Raw genomic sequence first — 12500 nt, forward strand, 5'->3', positions numbered from 1 at the left:
TGTATTAATGAGTGAGTGAGTGAATGGAGGAGAGGTAATGATGGGAGAGGAGAGAGACGGCTACGTTATTGGCGCAATAAGAGAGAAGCGAGAAAGAGCAAATGCAAATGTAGCAAATAGCAACGCCTATGAGTATGTGCATTGACGTTTGCAACAGTGTATCAAGGTGTCTCCCGTCGGGGGTATCAAGGCATCGGGGTTGGAGGGGCCTTCATGCCAATCCCTTATCCCCCCCCCCCCCACACACTACTACTAGGCAAGCGGGGGCAGGGACAGGGATAGGGGTTCTCACGTCATGACATTTATGCTGCTCTTAGTTTCAAGATCGGATGACTCGCTTCTTCTGACACGCTGACATGTTTTGTTATTAGGCTGGGCGTGAGGGGGGGCTGTGGTGGGCGTGGGGGGAGGGGCCCTCGGTGGGCGTGGGGGAGGGCCCCTTGGCCCTTTGTGGGGCGAGAGTGGGGGGCAGGGGAGGAGGCGTGGGGGGGGGGGGAGAGTTGTGAGAATGTTGATCCTCGTTTGACCTCTCGGGGAGACGGAGGACGACCTTCGCGTTCGGTGGGGCGTGACCTCCTCGCCCTCCAGTCCACGTCCTGCTCGGCCTTCAGGTGGTCTTGCTGTTGTCTCGGAGAAGGTGGTCGGTGTTGATGTGCTTCTGCTGGGTTAAAACACGAGGGGATTAAGGAGCAGACTTGCTCGGACTCTCTCACTCTCTCTCTCTCTGTCTGTCTGTCTCTCTCTGTCTCTATCTCTCTCTCTCTCTCTCTCTCTCTCTCTCTCTCTCTCTCTCTCTCTCTCTCTCTCTCTCTCTCTCTCTCTCTCTCTCTCTCTCTCTCTCTCTCTCTCTCTCTCTCTCTCCCTCTCCCTCTCCCTCTCCCTCTCCCTCTCCCTCTCCCTCTCCCTCTCTCTCCCTACCCTCCCTCCCCCTCACACACACACACACACACACACACACACACACACACACACACACACACACACACACACACACACACACACACACACACACACACACACGCACACATCTCCGACCGCAGGATAAAAAGGGACTCACGAGCTGTTCGTCCACACGCGGGCGCATGGGACCAGTTTTAGCAGAATATATTTTTTTTAAGGGCGCGAGCAGCTGCCTATTTAGAACTCTGTCACAGCATTAAGCGCATCGGGCGAGACAGGGCGAATGTAAGGTTTAGTTGCAATTAGTCGAATCGTGCAACAGCTTCCGGGAGGCAGGAAAACCCGTTAGTTTATTATAAACGACGGAAACGGTTCGATTGAAATGGAAGATGGTGAAGGAAGAAGGATGATAATCAAGAGCGAAGAGTGGATTACGATGAGGAGGAGGTTGATAGTAATAATTAATGGGTGATATTTGGAGCAAAATAACAATAATTGAAGAGCGACATGGCGGCGGCGTCGGAGTGGCCTTTTGAAGAGTGCCACGCTTCGTTTTGCTCCCGTCAGTGCCGCTTTTAGTGCTGGAACTTGGCGGCGGAGGGAGGGAGGGAGGGTGGGAGGGAGGGAGGGAGAGAGGGAGGGAGGGAGAGAGGGAGGGAGGGAGAGAGGGAGGGAGGGAGAGAGGGAGAGAGGGAGGGAGAGAGGGAGGGAGGGAGAGAGGGAGGGAGGGAGAGAGGGAGAGAGGGAGGGAGGGAGGAGGGAGGGAGGGAGGGAGAGAGGGAGGGAGGGAGAGAGGGAGGGAGGGAGAGAGGGAGGGAGGGAGAGGGAGGGAGGGAGAGAGGGAGGGAGGGAGAGAGGGAGGGAGGGAGGGAGGGAGAGGGGAGTCCACGAGGCTCGTTTTCCCGTGTTGTTTTAGTGTCGGTTCGCCCTTGTTGACGGGGTTGTACTCTTCTGTTTTTTTTATATTTGAATTACCGTGTTTACTTGTGTTGGTGTTTGAGTAATGGATATTTTGTTGTGTGTGTTATTGTGTGTGTATATGCATGTGCATATATGTGTGTGTGTGTGTGTGTGGGTGTGTGTGTGGGTGTGTGTAGATTGATTGATTGATTGATTTATAGATAGATTTATAGATTGATAACATACATGCATGTCCATATTCTGTCGCGTGAGGTATCTATATTCCCGTTTACATAGATATCGGAATCCCTCGCGCCTGGCTGACCACCTTCCCCGCTTGCCTCACCTCCCTCCCTCCCCCTCCCTCCCCCTCCCTCCCCCTCCCTCCCCCTCAGCCTCCGTCCTCCGCTTGAGTGTGGTTGGCCATTTTCACGCCAGTCGACGCCGGGGGGGGGGGGGGGGTATACGTCCAGGGAGGGTCATTGGGGGAGGGGAGAGGGGGGGGCATCGCATGGTTGGTCATCTGATAATTCCGTCCCGGTGGTCAGCTGTGTCCGTGGGGCCCGATGCCCGCCCGCGAGTCTGCTGCTGCTACTACTGCTGGTGCGGGGTCGTTACTGCGCGGGAGTTGTTGTTCAGGGCCGCGCAGCCTGGAGGAAAGGGGGTGGTGGGGTATGCTCATTGCTGGATTAAAAAAAAAAAATACCGTTTTTGTCTCTTTCTGTCTCTCTCTCTCTCTTTCTCTCTCTCTCTCTCTCTCTCTCTCTCTCTCTCTCTCTCTCTCTCTCTCTCTCTCTCTCTCTCTCTCTCTCGCCATTTGTGTGTGTTTTTAAACGCTGTGCACGCACCCAGCCTAGGCCAAGAGGTGGTGGAAGCCCCTTGGGTGGGGGTGTGGAGGGGGGGGGTAAATTGCATTTATAAATCCTGTCGAGGCTCCACAGGTCTCTCCCAAAACCTCGTACTGACTTTTTTAAAAATCAGCTTTATTTTAAAAATATTTGTGTATACATACAAGCGCGCGCACACACACACACACACACAACACACACACACACACACACACACACACACACACACACACACACACACACACACACACACACACACACACACAAATACACACATATGTGTGTATGTGTGTATGTAAGAGTAAGAGTAAGAGTAAGAGTAAGATTAAGAGAGTAATTGAGAGCGAGTGTCAACTCAGACATTCGAGCATTGAATCGGCCAGACACGCAGGTGTCCGATAGAAGACCTACATTGTTCCCAGCGCCACGTCTTGTGCCAAACAATTTATTTAAGGCCACGTGCTCTCACACTTGACGTCGCGTATCACCTGTGTCTGAAGAATTCACCCCCCCCCCCTCATCCCTATGTTCCCATACCCCCTCCCCCTCGATACTCACAAGCGCTCTGTCGACGGCAGTTTTATTAAGTAATTCGATCGTATTTACTCTCCGCCGATGGAATTTTCAAAGGCCTCTCATTGCAGCTTCTTTGGTAACCGAATTGCCTCTGTGCAAATACCGTCTTGAGTTACCTTGGGATGGACTGTCCCCACGTGGCATGGCTCTCGCGGTGTGACCTTTTTTGGCCTTTGCGACCCTGCTGCATGGGGACGATTTTGGTGTGCGGGGTGAAATAGCGAAATATTCATAATGAGATACGTGCTCTCCAGGTGGGCAGGAGGGAGAGAGGATGACACGCCAAAGACGTCTTTATGCCGATGGTGCAGAGAGCTCATTTCTCAACCGTCTCGGGAGACGCCGAGTGCTGGCCCTCGAGTGTCTTGGCTGCGGGCGAAGACAGTGCTTTAATGACCAGGTTCTCGTGAATGGTAATTAAGAAAAGGCCGTACCTTATGCATTGGTTATTAAGTATTCATTATATTTCGGGATTAAGGGAATATTACCAAGCCTTAATGAATAAACATGAGATTGGGAATGTTGTTTGCTGGCCGTGACGTTAGTGTGAGTGAGTGACGGGCGGTTTGGAAGGACTGTGTTGTGCATTTTTGTGTCAGGTTCTGTGTCATCTAGGCATTTTGTTTGACAGATATTTACATTTCTATTTATTTTTTAATTATTTTTTTGGTGTAATGGAGGAAATGGAATGGGGATTTATTATTATTTTTTTTTTTTTACATCAGAATTTTGATTAATGTAAACTTCTAAAAAATATTTTTAAGAGAGAGGAAAAAGTGTTTTAGGAGCCTCCTCCATTCTAAAAGTATGACAGAGTGACCTCGGGAAGGCCACGAAACACGGGCTAACGAGCGGGCAACACAGGTCAACGGAGGCTAACAAAGGTCAAAGTTGGGGGTCATCCATGAATGATTTTCCTCGCCGTCGTGATCACATTCTTAGCCGCGGAGGGAAACGGAGGGGAAAAATCAGTCGCCGGGGAGTAAATTGCATTAAATTGGCCCCCCCTTTTTTTATCGCGTGTCCATGAATCACTTTGGGTTTCGCTCGGTGGGAAAATATTTCGAAAGCTTAAGGAATGGGGTGGGGACGGCGTTCACATTTTTTTTATTTCTTGTTATTTTATTTGTTGATTCTTTTTATTTTTCTTATTCTTATTCTTATTATTATTATTATTATTATTATAATTAGTAGTAGTAGTTTTTATGATTATTGTCTCTATTTTGTTTATTTTTTCGCTGTTCGCTCTCGTCCGGCGTTTTGGCAGCGTTCGCATATGATCATAATCCGCGGATGCCCGGATTGGCTGGACTCTTTGGCGCGAAGGCGATCACTGACGTTGGGAGGAGAGGAAAAGAGAAAAGATGTCTTTTTATCCTGAAGCGAAGAGGAGAGGGCAGGAGAGGAAATATATGAAGAGGAAGAGGGAGGGAGAGAGTGAGAAGGAAAGGGAAAGGGAGAGCGAGAGCGAGAGCTAGAGAGAGAAAGGGGAGAGGGAGAGGGAGGACGAGACGCAAGAGTAAAGTCAGAGAGGGATGAGAGGATGAGACTTAAAGGATAGAAAAAAATGATCATAATTATCAATTAAGGAGATAATAGGCAAACTTTTGATAACAGAATAATCCAGATGGTCTTGCGGTTAACTTACAATGATCTAAGAATTTTATTTTATTCGTTTATTGATATTTTGCGTTTGTGAATCGCTGTTGCCGTTCGCGCTGACATAAGAAATCGCTGAGAGGGGGGTAGGGGAGGGGGAGGGGGAGGTGGAGGGGGAGGGGGAGGGGCGACGCAGCGACGGCCGAGAGACTTCATAAATGGCTCCGGGAGTTCATTTAAACGGGCGTATTTGCATGCGTACAAAGGCGCTAATGAGCCCGCGTGAAGTTGGGTGTCGTGGGCGTCCTTTTTTTGCGGGGCTGTTGGTGGCACTGAAGCCTGGCCGTTTGGTGGGATGGTGGCGGGGGGGGGGAGGGGAGGGGGGTTCTGTCTTACTGGCTCTCTCTTTCGCTTTTCTGTGGCTCGCTCTTGTTTTTCTGACTCTCCTCTCCTCTCCTCTCCTCTGTTCTCTTTCTCTACTCTTCTCTCTTACTCTCTCTCTCATTCGCCTCCCTCCCTCCTTCTCTCTTTCCCTCTCTACCACTTCTTTCCCTCCCTCTCTCCTTCCTTCCCTCTCTCCCTTCCTTTCCTCCCTCCCTCCCTCCCTCCCTCTGCCTTTTGCTGTGGATCTGATGATCACAACCTCAGCGGAGGAGAAGAAGGAGAAGGAGGAAGAGGAGGAGGAAGCGTCATCATCATCATCATCATCATCATCATCATCATCATCATCATCATCATCATCATCATCATCATCATCATCACAAAGAGGAAATCAGAAAACGGGAATGAAAGGAAGGAAATCTAAAAGAAAACGGGAAAAATAGGAAGGAAGTGGAAGAAAACGGATACGATCTGCCCCCCCTCCCCCCATCCCTCTTTCCCCGACAGGATTTTTAAAGCTCGGTATCGCATTAAAAAAAAAAAAAAAAAAAGTATCTATTTGCTTTTTCCCGTTTTCCTGTTAATTTTTTTTTTTTCTTTTTCCTTTTTTTTTTCCTTTGTCGTTTTCTTTTCCTTTTTCTTTCTTTTTCTATCTTTTTCTTTCGTTTTCTGTTTCTTTTCCTTTTTCCTTTTCTGTATTTTTTTCGTTTTCTTTTTCTTTTTTTTCTTTTTCTCTTTTCTCTTTTCTTTTTCTTTTTCTTTTTTCTTTTTCTTTTTTTCTTTTTCTTCTTTTCTTTTTCTTTTTCTTTTTTTTCATTTTCTTTTTCATTTTCTTTTTCTTTTTCATTTTCTTTTTCTCTTTTCTTTTTTTCTTTTTCTTCTTCTTCTTCTTCTTCTCCCTTTCCCCGCGGCACCTTATGTTCGACATCGTTCCACAGACAGGCGGCGGCAGTTGGCACTTTGTTATCGCGACTTGGGCATGCTTTTATGAGCAAGGAAGTGATGGAAGGCAACCGTTGGCCATGGGGGGGGGGGGGGGGGTGAAGGGGGGATGGGAGGATGGGAGGGGAGAAGGGGAAGGATGGAGGGAGGATGGAGGATGGGAGGAAAGGGAGGAGGGAGGATGGGAGGGGAGAGAAGGGGAAGGATGGAGGGAGGAAGGAGTATGTAAGGGGAGGGAGGATGGAGGAAGGGAGGGGAGAGAAGGGGAGGGAAGGAGGGAAGTAGAGAGGGGTAAGGGAGGAGGGAAGTGGAGAGTGGGACGGGAGAAGGGGAAGGGAGAAGGGGAGGGGAGAGGGTGAAGGGAAGGGAGGAGGGGAGGGGAGGGGAGGACAGGGCGCCAATACCTCCTAGTCGCTAGGGAACTTTTGCATATCATATTTATAGGGAGGTTTTCGGGCAGTGTTGGGATGGGAGAGGTGGGGATGGGAGAGGTGGGGAGGGGAGGGGAGGGGAGGGGAGGGGAGGGGAGGGGAGGAGTGAGGGGAGCTTTGTGGGGTCCATAGTTTGCGACGAGTGATGTGGCACCTGCGCGACCTCGTCTGAGACAATTGCACGCTCTCGGTTGAATTGCAATCGCCGGTGGAATGTTGAGTGGTTCTCGTAAGTCAGTTTTCAGTTGGGGAATCACGAATCAATGTCTCCTTTCTTTCTTTTTATTTTCTTCTTCGTCTTCTTTCTTTATCTTCTCCTTTCCTTCTCCTCTTTCTCTATTTCCTCCTCCTCCTCCTCCTCCTCCTCCTCCTTCTATTTTCCTCTTCCTCCTCCCTCCTCCTCTTCCTCCAACACCTCCTCCTCCACCCCTCCTTCTTTTCCTCCTCCTTCTCCTCCCTTCCTTCTTTTCCTCCTCCTCCTCCTCCTCCATCTCTCCTCTTCCTCCTCCTCCTCCTCTTCCTCTTCCTCTTCCTCCTTATCCTCCTCCTCCTCCTCCTTTCATTTCCCTCCTCGTCCTCCTCCTGTAAACCGCCACTGTAACGCGATTTTGCCAGCACAGCGAATGAACACTATATAAAAGAATAAAATGTACGCCCATTGTCAGCGCCAGGATTTGATTCCCGGAAAAGGCATTTTAGCGTAAGTGTAACTGACGCGTAGATCCTTCGCTCCTTCGTATCGAAAATCGGGGGGGGGGGGGGGGGTTATGTACTCAGCTCGACGCTTTCTTTCCGTCAGTCAATTAGTTAAGTCACGCCGATTGCTAAAGATTTTTTTTGTGTGTGTTTTAGTGTGTGTGTGTATGTATGTATGTAGGGGGGGGGCAGATTTCCCTTTTAAAACATCTTTTTTATGGGGGGGAGGAGGTGGCATTTCCCTTTTAGAAAATTTTCCTTTTTTTCTGGTATGGTGGTGGGTAGGGGGAGGGTTTTTTTCGGGCGGTTTCGGTTAATATCCTTGATTGTTTTGAGAATTCGTTCATCATGGTCGTTGTCCGTTTTTTTTCGCGTGCTCGTTTTATTTCGTCTGATCTATTTTCGTCTTCCCTATTTTCTCTTCTTATATCTTTCCTCTTCTCCTTTCCCCCTTATCTCAGCTTTCTCTCTCTCTCTTTCGCGCGCTCTCTCTCTCTCTCTCTCTCTCTCTCTCTCTCTCTCTCTCTCTCTCTCTCTCTCTCTCTCTCTCTCTCTCTCTCTCCTTCCTGTGAGCTGCCAGCTTTTCCCCCTCTCTATCCTCCCCTCCCTTCCTTTCCCCTTTCTCCTCCCCTCCCCTCCTCCCCCCTTCTCTCCCCCTTCTCTCCCCCCACCCTCTTTCCATCTCTCCTTACCCTCCCCCTCCTCTTCCTCTCTTTGATGCTTCCTTTTTTTTCTTTTTTCTTTTTTTCTCTCTCTTTTGTCGTCCGGCTGAGGTTGATCTTTATCTAGTGTTTGGTGGGCTGCCTCTGGTATGCTTTGATTGTACCGGATTTGCTTTGCGTGTGTAGTGGGGAAGGTGGGAGGGAGGGGGAAGGGGAGAGGGCGCTACGATTTACTGTGCTAATGAATATTCGTGTTGTGCGAGGAAATATGTTTAGTTGTACTTTAAATTAACTCATGCGAACAAGTCTCTGATCACGCACATACACATGCGCACACGTGCATGTACTTCGTACATACTTTCAAGCACATACGCTCACTTACTCTCGCTCACTCGCTTTTTAGCTTTTTTTTTCGCTCACTCACTTACTCATGCACACTCCTTCACTCACTCACTCACTCACTTCACTCAAACGTACACTCACTCACTCACTAACTCACATCACTCACTTCACTCACTCACTTCACTCACTCACTTCACTCACTCACTTCACTCACTCACTTCACTCACTCACTTCACTCACTCACTCACTCACTTACTTCACTCACTCACTCACTCACTCACTCACTCACTCACTCACTCACTCACGCACTCACTTCACTCAAACGCACACTCATACCCTTACCAACACGCATACGTACTCCATACCTGTATCAGTTCACGCACCATTGAACACTGAACTTAATACCTAGAGAGGATATGTCTTGGGGCTTAACAACGCCCCTTTGAGTCCGGCAGAGAAGTGAGGCCGGGGGAAGGGGGGGGGGGAGGAGGGAAAAGGGGGGTGAGAGGGAGGGGTAGGAGGAGGTAGAAGAGGAGGTAGAAGGGGGAGGGGGAGGGAAGGTAGGAGGAGGGGGAAGGAGAGGTAGAGGGTATTGGAGGAGGAGAGAGAGGTGGAGGAGGTAGACGTAGAAGGAGGAGGAAGAAGAAGGGAAGAATTAGGAGGGATGGAAGGGGAAGGAGGAAAAGGAAGAGGAGGAGGGCAGTGACGAAGCGGAGGAGGAGGAGGAGGATAAGAACGAAATGAAGTGATTTAAGAGTAATAGGAGGAGGAGGAGGAACAGACGAGGTAGATAATAAAGAAGTGTAAAAGGAAGAGAGATAAGATAGATTAGGCGAGAAAAAGGAAGGAAGGCACTAGATGTTGAATATTTGGGGAGGAGAGAATAGGAGTTCAGGGCCGTTTTAAAGGATACGGGGGATGGGGGGGGGAGTGAGGGAAGGAGGGAGGGAGGGAGGATATCGGGAATTGGAAACGTTTAAGAGTAGGATGAATGCTGCCCTTCCTCCCTTACCTCCCCTCCAAGGCTCTCCGTCCTCCTCCTCTTCCCCCCCTCCTCCATCTCCTTCCAAGGCTCCTTCTCGTTCTCCACCCCTCCCCCTTCACACACACACACACACGCGCACGCGCGCACACACACACACACACACACACACACACACACACACACACACACACACACACACACACACACTCTCTCTCTCTCTCTCTCTCTCTCTCTCTCTCTCTCTCTCTCTCTCTCTCTCTCTCTCTCTCTCTCTCTATCTATCTATCTATCTCTCTCTATGCCTCCCTCCCTCCCTTCAAACCTGCCTCTCTTTCGCCTCCTCCATCCCTCCCCCTCCCCATCCCCTTCCCTGATCCCACTGGTAAAAGGATGGATATCCCTGAAGGCGATGCTCTCTGGCTCACCTGGGCTATAAAGCAATAAATGGCGGGAGGCGAAAGGTAGGGGAAAGGTGTGGGAAGGGGGGGTAGGGGGTAGGAGGGAAAGGGAGGGGTGGGGAGGGGGTAGGTGGAAAGGGAAGGTAAGGGAGGGAGTAGGACGGAAGGGAAGGGGAGGGGGTAGGTGGGAAGGGGGTGGGGAAGGGAGATAAATGGAGGGAGAATGGAGGGGAGGGGAGGGAGGGGAAGGGGGAAGGGGGAAGGGGAAGGGAGAAGGGATGAAATCAAAGCCAGAAGAACGGCAAGCATGGGGAGAAGAAGAGAAAACAGGAGAAGGGGATTTTATTTTGATAATTATGCCACGTCTTTTTATAAATAAAGACACAGCATATTGTTCAGAAAATGTGCAGGGAAAGGAGCAGGGAAGGACACAGACTGAAAAAGAAAAAAAAAAAAAGTAAAAAAGATAAAAAGAAAAGAAAAAAATCACAAGGGGAATAAGAGAATATAAATAAAAAACAAAACATTAAAAACAAAAACAAATATACACACGAAGCAGCGTAAAAAAACGAAAGAGAATTCCTGTCTTTGTTAACTAATACGGCAAAGGAAGGATGGTGCGGGCCGCGTGTGCGTGTAAGTAGGGGGGGGGGGGGCATCGGGTGTACACAGACACACCTGACCGCATTGGTGGGTACGTCAGCCCTGCCCACCGCAGCCCCACGCCTTCACCTGCCGCGCCCCAACGAGGTGACACTTTTCCACCTCGCGACGGGCTCGGGATGGCGGGAGTTCGGGCTGTCTGTCTGTCTGTCTGTCTTTTTGTTTCGCGGGTGATTTTGTTTGATATAAATTCTCGTGATTTGATATAGATGTTTTTTTATTGGATTAACTTAGGATTTTTATTTTACTTTTTCTTTTATGTTCTACTTCCTCGTTCGGAAGTTTGGAGGAGACTTTGTGTTACGCTCGAAGAATTGCGCCGGCCGGCTCGAGGTTCCAACAAGGTGTGGGGGGCGGGGGGCGGGGGGGCGGGGGGGGAGGGAGGCGTCACTTTGGGCCCCGAATTGTCCACGCCCGAACAAAATCGGTCGGGGAAGGATAGAATGCTCAACCCGGTCAAATATATTTATTGTCCGTCGAGCGCGAGAAACCCGTGTCTTGTTGAATCTTTTTAGGGGAAGAATTGGGGGGGGGGGGGAAATCCTGTGCACTGTGTCTTGTTGAATCTATTTTAGGGGAAGAATTGGAGGGGGGGGGGGGGGTCCTGTGCACCGTGTCTTGTTGAATCTTTTTAAGGGGAAAAATTTGGGGGGGAAATCTGTGCACCGTGTCTTGTTGAATCTTTTTTAGGGGAAGAATTTGGGGAAATCCTGTGCATAGTGTCTTGTTAAAAAAAAAAAAAAATTGGTGGGGGAGGATTGGGGAGGGGGGGGGGGGAGGGATCCCGTGGACCTTGTCTTGTCTTGTTGAATCTTTCTGGGGGGAAAATTGGTGAGGAAAATCCTGTGGACCTTTTTTTTCCCCCAGCGTCTTTTCGAATAATGGCGGGTAAGCGTGAAGGCGTGAAGGCGAAAGTTTTTGGTCGACGCCTATGATTGAAATTAGTTTGCAACTGATAATCGGATGGAGATATTTCGTAGACGGATATTGAAACCGCATACACCTCGGGGCCAATATTGCATCATCACTTGCACGCTTGCACGACCAGGGAATTCGGCGTTCGCGGGGGGAGGGGGGGGGGGCTCTATCTATCTCTCCGTCTGTCCGTCTGCTTGTCTTTGTTATGTTGTTTGTTTGTTTGTTGGCGTATGAGCGTGAAAATATTTGTGCGAGTTTCTTTATATTCCTTGTGGGGGACTCTCTTTGTCTACCTGTCTTTGTTTTGTTTGTCTGTGCGTGAAAATGCTCATGTTTGTATTTGCATTCCTTGTATTTATTTGCATTGCTCTTTCTGTGTGTCTTCGTCCGTTTTCGTTTATTTTTTCGTGCATATAGGGTACGTGGATTTTTATTTTATTTTATTATTATTTTTATTTATTTATTTATTATTATTTTATTTATTTATTTGTGTGTGTGTGTGTGTGTGTGTGTGTGCGTGTGTGTGTGCGCGTGCGTGCGTGTGTTTAGGTAAGGTATGTGCGCGTGTGTCTATTTTCCATGAGTGTTGCATGTATTTTGTGCTCATCCTTCCCTGTGCGTTTCTCTGCGTTGCCTTTGCAGATCAAAGTTCAGCGTTGCGAGATAAAGTGGAAATAATTGAACGAAGCGGAGCAAGCTATATCAAATGAAAAGGAGAGGGTCCCCGGAGACAAAGGGACGTGTAGATGGGGAGTAGGTACTGACATGGAAACGTAAATTAAGAGAGAAAGAGTGAGGGAGGTGCTGGTATTGAGGGATCGGGAGAGAGAGGGAGAGAGAGGGAGAGGGAGGGAGAGAGAGAGAGAGAGAGAGAGAGAGAGAGAGAGAGAGAGAGAGAGAGAGAGAGAGAGAGAGAGAGAGAGAGAGAGGAGAGAGAGACAGAGACAGAGACAGAGACAGAGACAGAGACAGAGACAGAGACAGAGACAGAGACAGAGACAGAGACAGAGACAGAGACAGAGACAGAGACAGAGACAGAGACACAGAGACACAGAGACACAGAGACACAGAGACACAGAGACACAGAGACACAGAGACACAGAGACACAGAGACACAGAGACACAGAGACACAGAGACACAGAGACACAGAGACACAGAGACACAGAGACACAGAGACACAGAGACACAGAGACACAGAGACACAGAGACACAGAGACACAGAGACACAGAGACACAGAGACACAGAGACACAGAGACA

This window comes from Penaeus chinensis, chromosome 36 (genome assembly GCF_019202785.1).
Source record: "Penaeus chinensis breed Huanghai No. 1 chromosome 36, ASM1920278v2, whole genome shotgun sequence".
NCBI classification, from domain to species: domain Eukaryota; kingdom Metazoa; phylum Arthropoda; class Malacostraca; order Decapoda; family Penaeidae; genus Penaeus; species Penaeus chinensis.